We start from the raw sequence: 6,291 nt of genomic DNA, 5'->3' as shown, positions 1-6,291 counted from the left end.
GCTGGGGTGGAGCAGTTCAACATCAGAATAATTTTTGTGCAAAACTTTGGTTACGGAAAGTGAACTGACAGAGAGGCTGAAATTCAAAAACAAGGTTTTATTGTAGGGTAGGGGTACAGTGGAATAAGAAAGTTGATTAAAGCAATATTACTATCAGAAATACATTACAAGATGAACCAGATAACTGCAAAGAGGAAATTTAGCTTAGTGTCTGAATTAAAATAACTTCCAGGCTGGTTAGAGAAAGGAGGCAACATTACAGCTGCCCTTCTTTCCTGAAAAGGACAGTTCTTCTGGGGAATCTCAAAAGGTTCCATTGTCTGTGTTTGCTGTGCTGGAGTTACAACACAATGATTTGAATGGGTCAAGAGCAACTTGTATGTAAATGGAGTGAATGGATGTGCAAGTACGGTATCTCTTAGGTCAGAAGAACCTAGTAAACCAATCAGTATTTTAATGAGTATACCTCTAGTTTCTATCACCCACTTAGCTCTTTTTGATGGGAAGGGAGTTGCATCGCAGAGCCTTATCTGACTTTCCTGATAAGGTGATTTAGCTTGTTTGAGGCAACTCCAGAGGAGGGGAAGTAAGGGGGTCAATCTTTGGACAGACAGAAGAGACTAACCCAAGACAGAAGACAGAAGAGACTAACCCAAAAGTTAACTCTGGAGTCTACTCAGACATTCCCAAACTATAGGGAAAGGCACAAGGCTAATCCCCTTGCAATCCGCTTGGCAGCTGTAGAACCTGGGTGTGACTGTCCCACTGCCTACCAAGTGACTGGTCCACAATATGCCAACAAATGGGGAGCTCACAATCTCGTGAGACTCCTGAGCATGTTAAGAGTGAGAACTACAAGCCTGTGGTCTCAGACATAAGCAGAGAGGCTTCTGGGAGCCCACAGAAAAGCAGTGCTAGCAACAATCTCCCTATCATTAGCTTAGGGTGTTGCTGCGGGTCAGAACTGTGGGATATGGAAGTGCTATGCTGCTTAAGAGACACTGCATTTGTTCTTGCCCCAGATAATACCTGTCTCTAGTTATTCAACCACCTTTAACTTTGTTAGTCTCTCTTTGAATTCTTTCTCTCACTTGTATTTAATTCACAGTCCCTTCCTATACTGCTGGCAGTTCACCAACATTAAGAGGAGAGAAAAAAAGAAAAATGTAGCACAAATTAACACATAAATGCAGAAAAGTGTCACACAGGGACAGCTACTGCATGTTAATTAAATACTATGAGATTCACACCAAGATATTCATTAGAGCATTTAAATTAACCAATAACCAATTGCTGTTTTGTTTAATACACAGTAATTACTGCAGCTGGACATATTTTGACTGAGGTGTAATATGGTTTTATTTATTTTTCAGTGCTGAAGACTCCAGTGATCATTGGAACCTTTCTGACATAATAATGACACAATTATAGCCATGCAATCATGTATAGACAATGCCCTGCCTTAGGCACCATGCTGCCATAAACAAGTAATAACATGGCCTACAAAGACCACATTGGATTTTGCAGAACCTTGGCCTGGTGCCTGTCTCTTCTGTCAGTTCACATCAGCTGATCTCAACTGCAGAGCTCCATTTCTGCCTTCCTCTTTTTTTGGCCCCTGTAACTCTTCAGCAACAGAAGTGCATGCACAAAGATGGCCCTCAGAAGATGCAATTCCATCTCTGTCTGCAGTTTGGATTCTGATCAGTTCACATCAGTTTTTCGTCGCGGGCCACAAAACATGTGTAGCTATTTGTGTGTTGGGGGGACAAAGTCCAGTCCTACCACCACCCTCTGGGGCCCACTGCAAGCTCAGCTGCAGCTCCCCCCACCTTTCACTACATGAGATGAGAGAGGTAATATTGTAGGGTACCAATCAGACTGCCAGCAAAAGGATAGATCCTGCTCAGTCAAGCACATCCTGGCCTTGGTTTCCTTTCTGCTCAGCTCTCTTATCTCAGCTGGAGGAGGACTCTTGCTTCCTCTGGAGTGCCTCTCTGGCCTTCCCTTCCAGCCTTCACAGGAAGGTAGCAAAAAGGAAAAGTTTGAAACATGGGTGTAGCTATAATAAAGGTTTCCAGGAACCCGGGCCCACAGCTCTTGGGGCCCCCCGGCTCCACCCCTCCCTGTTTTCTTCATTCTCTCCATCACTCTGAGGGAGATAATGAGAGAGATGTGGACACGGGCCCCCTTTCCCCCAGCTATGCCTCTGGTTTTGAAATGTGCCTGCGAGAGATGACCTCCTCTTTTCTCTAGTACCAACAGAATTCCATGCCTCTCCCCCTTTGAACTGTTTTGGCAAGCTCAGAGGGGGCAAAGGAGGGGGATGGTTGGCAGCTGAGGGGCTAGATTTTGACTTGAGATTGCCAGGTCTGGTCACTTCAGTTAAAGCAGGCCTTCTGAGATACCTTGACAACAAGCACAACCTACTGTATTGTCTTCCGGTTCAGTGAATTGACTGTCCTACTCTGAAGTACAGTTGTGTGAACTTCAGACAGACTCCCCTTCCATCTCTTCCCCTGAACCAGGGGAACCTCTTCTGCAGGCCTCCATTAAGAGTCCAAGGGAACTGTATATAACTAATAAACCTCATTAGTCATAATCACTTGTGTGGTGCCTGAATACAGTAAAGGTTCAACAAGCAACCCATGAGCTCTGCTTCTTGACAAGCCACACCGCAAGGTCTAGTGGCTTGTGTGAAATGTATATTTGCTGCCATTCTGCCTACTGGAACAATACTTAAATTATTATTATTATTATTATTATTTTATTTTAATAATTTGTACACCGCTTGTCTAAAGTACCCAAAATGATATAGAAAAAAGATTTTCAAAACACGCTGAAATAGATAATAAAAACTTCAGGCATCATCAAGACTAGTTAGTCAAGACTAAGCACCATTGAAATCACTGAGGCAACTTAGTCATAACTAACATGAGGCCTATTAATTTCAATGCAACTTAGTCAGGACTAACTTAGTCTGGATGCTACCCACTGTAAGTACATACAAACATATGGGTTTGACATCTTCCTGTAGCTAACTTCCCTTCTTCCTCAAAATGTTTCTGGTCTTTTCTAAAAACTCTTTTTTAGGTCGTTCACACAACCGGGTGGCAGTGGGTGGGGAAAAGGCTAGTGAGATTCAACTCACCTCCCCCGCCCCCCAGATGAGCGCTGGTCTATCCATGCTGTGTGCCACAGTGTGGAGCATTGGAGGCTGAGGCGATGTGTCCTGGCCTATGGATATCCCACAATGCACCTCGTGGCATGCACAATGCAGTGGGTGCCAATCTCTAGGTGCCCATCTCTGTGTCTTCTGGGGCTTCATATAGCCCCAGTGTACACATGATCCTGGAGCCTGGGTGAAGGGCTTGCTCGAGCCTTTAACCCTGGCTAAGAGCTGGGTTTCAAAGTTGGGCTAGGCAGCACTGCCCTGCCATAATTCGACCCGATCTTGGTGGTTCTCACACACAGCCTAATCCAGGCTGGGCTTCTCTAGCCTGGGTTAGGGTGTGTGTGAGAATAGCCTCTTTGCTTTTCTTGAAATTCTTTGGTTGTGTCACCTAAACAGAAAACTCCAAATCTGCTTTGAAATTTTGCAGGCAACTTTCGTCACTCAGCTAAGGTGACCTGACACTGCCAGAGGCTCCCAGATAACATGCTGGAATAGAGAAACATTCAAAGGTATTTAGTCTGAGGACAACTCTATGGGGTCTTGTGGTACATGATGGTGGTGCTAACACTGTGTTCCAAATCAACCAGCAGTACTGCCTCATTTTGGTCCATTTATTACAGGGTTATTTTCACACAGGGGTTTCTCCAGCCACTCGCACGCATTCATACAGTTTCTTACCCAATTTGGATTATAGCTGATTTTGTTTCATCTCTCCCACTGCCTTCACTGCCCACCCCTCATGCTGGAGCCTTAAACTGCATAATCTAAGCAGCCCAGCATTTCTGAAGCCCAATTTAATGCTAAACTATAAATTGAAGAATCAAAATTGCCTGGGATGATGACGCCCTGGTCATGGATTAGAGAGTTTGGACCAAACAGACCTAAAAATTGAACTCGAGCGACTGGATTAAATCAATTTGATTCACCTAAAGGGCAAAACTACCATTCAAATGCATGCAGCAGAGAAGGGCAGGAGTTCCCATTACCATCCACCTAAATGGTGGATGAGACATTCAAAAGTGCAGGCTGACCTTTTCTAGCTGAAAGGTCCCAAGTTCTCACTTGACTCCCTGTCTCCCTCTTTTATTGCCGTCACCCCACCTCTCCGTCAGTATTTTTAGGCTCCTGAGTTAATGATGCTACCTAAGATGCAATCCCTTTTAATATAAAACCCTTTGACAGGGAAGGGCAGAGCCTATGTATAATTAGTTACCCCAGTGTGAGATCAAGGAAAAGCTCCCTGTGAAAAGAGGACGGGTGAACAGGGGGCCGTGCATTTAGTACAATCTTGGATTGCTTTCAGTGTTCTAAAAAAAAGGGCAGGAGCCACAGGCTCCTGTGCAAAGCTGGTAATTTTAATTTTTTTCTTGGCAACCAAGTGAAGATGGAGAGTCTCTGCAAACTGGGTGAAATACCAAGCCATGACTGAGGTTCTGCACTGCTTGTGGCACATGTAGATTTGTGCATTATGCATTAAAGTGTACTTTTAAAGACCCAGGCAAATTTGTACTGCACATGTCCAAATGCACACCCTGCTGATTCTTGTACTTCTTGACCACAGTCCAGTGAGATGTTATTTTTTGCAAATCCCATGGAAGTGAATGGGAACTGCACAAAAGCCTCATGTATAGCTGTCATTCATTAAATCAGGCTTTTGTAGGAGACTTTAGCAGTGCTCATACTCTACAAATACAGTTCCTTTGTGCCTGAAAACACCCTCTGCAATGCAGTGGAGCAATTCACATGTGATACATTGCAAAGAATGTCATTTACTTATGTCACATTCCATAATTCTTTTAAAAGCAAACACCATCATTTCAGATTGTACCTTATTGATGCTTTGCTTATGACTGGTCATAGACCATAATAAACATTGATTGATTGATACCTTATTTTTTATTTATCTATCTGGCCTCTTTGCAAAATCAACAGATTGCCGGAAGTGGAAGAGAGAGAAAAGATCTTACTAATGAAATAAAAACTTTAGTACATTTCAAGGAAGTGCAGATGGGTGAAGCAAGCTTACAAAACACAGCATGTTCGGTGTGTAGGGGGCGGGTAGGGGTAGGTGGGTGTGGGGGAAACGTGCATAGTCACAGACACGTTCAGGTGAACAATAACTTCCAATATATGGTTTGATTAAAACTCTAGCCTATTCTTGGAATAATGTCTCCTCCCAACCCTTCACGAACAATAAAGAATGACACCTATCAAAATATTAAGTTGCTGCTAGGAAACTGAACAGCATGCTGAAGTTAGCTATGCAGGTTTTCTTGCTTTCCATAAGGCAGGATTAAAGGGATTTTAGAGAGCACAAAGTCTGAGTTGGACAATCACAGGACTAATTCAAGGGTGGCCTTTTTAGATCTCACACACATCTAAGGATACAAGTCTCTGAAGGAGTTGCTGCCCTTCTCTTGATCTCCTGTGCCTTTTGCAGCTGCTGAAATACTGTGGGGTGCTTTTCTCTGTCTCTGCATCTCCATGCTCAGAAATGCTAAATTTGCCAAAATGTGGCTTGTCCTGCAGCTGGCATGGGAGCCCTGCGACCAAATAAGGCAACAATCCCAGCCATTGCCCAAATTTTAAAAAATTGCATCACTGACATATTGTCCCCTATCTTAAATATCTGCCAGCTTTGCAAAGAACTGTTGGTTTGCAAATTAACCACCTCGTATGAAGCTGGGGGCTAGGCACATGCAGAGATCCACTTTACCCTTCTCTGTCCTGGATTGCCTTTAATCATCCTTCATACCTTTTCTTGCTCCCTCTTGTCTGTTGGTTGGAAATTGGATTTACATTTGAACTTCATAAGGGATGTATTTTTTCAGCTTCTTGCAGACAGGCTTGAAGGTGCACGATAATGCAAAAAATGGCATTTTGTTACAAAACATGAAGCTTCTGAATAGTGATCTGTTCTGATCTAAATGATGGTAATGGTGGAGAAGTAATGCCAAACTATACTTTTTGATGCAATTCAAGTCTGTTACACACAGGCTTGCCCCATTTGTGTGTAAAGCATGGGTGGGGGGTTCTTTCTAAGTGGTGCCTAGGGTTAGACTATAAGTCTGGTTAGATACTAAGGCTATGCACAGGGACAGCCCTACCTAGGTTTA

The 6,291-nt window shown here is 43.5% G+C and overlaps 1 long non-coding RNA gene across 1 annotated transcript in view; it reads left to right on the top strand.

Moving 5' to 3' along the window:
• LOC128344992 (uncharacterized) overlaps positions 1 to 3,410 on the top strand; it is a 45,925-nt gene extending 42,515 nt beyond the window's left edge. The window contains exon 3 of the long non-coding RNA XR_008316164.1: positions 1,374 to 3,410. This is a non-coding gene — a long non-coding RNA (uncharacterized LOC128344992). The remainder of the gene's footprint in view (positions 1 to 1,373) is intronic.
• The last annotated feature ends 2,881 nt before the right edge of the window (positions 3,411 to 6,291 follow it).

The sequence above is a fragment of the Hemicordylus capensis genome, chromosome 2, assembly GCF_027244095.1.
Source record: "Hemicordylus capensis ecotype Gifberg chromosome 2, rHemCap1.1.pri, whole genome shotgun sequence".
Taxonomy (NCBI): domain Eukaryota; kingdom Metazoa; phylum Chordata; class Lepidosauria; order Squamata; family Cordylidae; genus Hemicordylus; species Hemicordylus capensis.
Note: the sequence above shows the minus strand (reverse complement) of the source record. Positions and strands in the feature narration are given on the sequence as shown.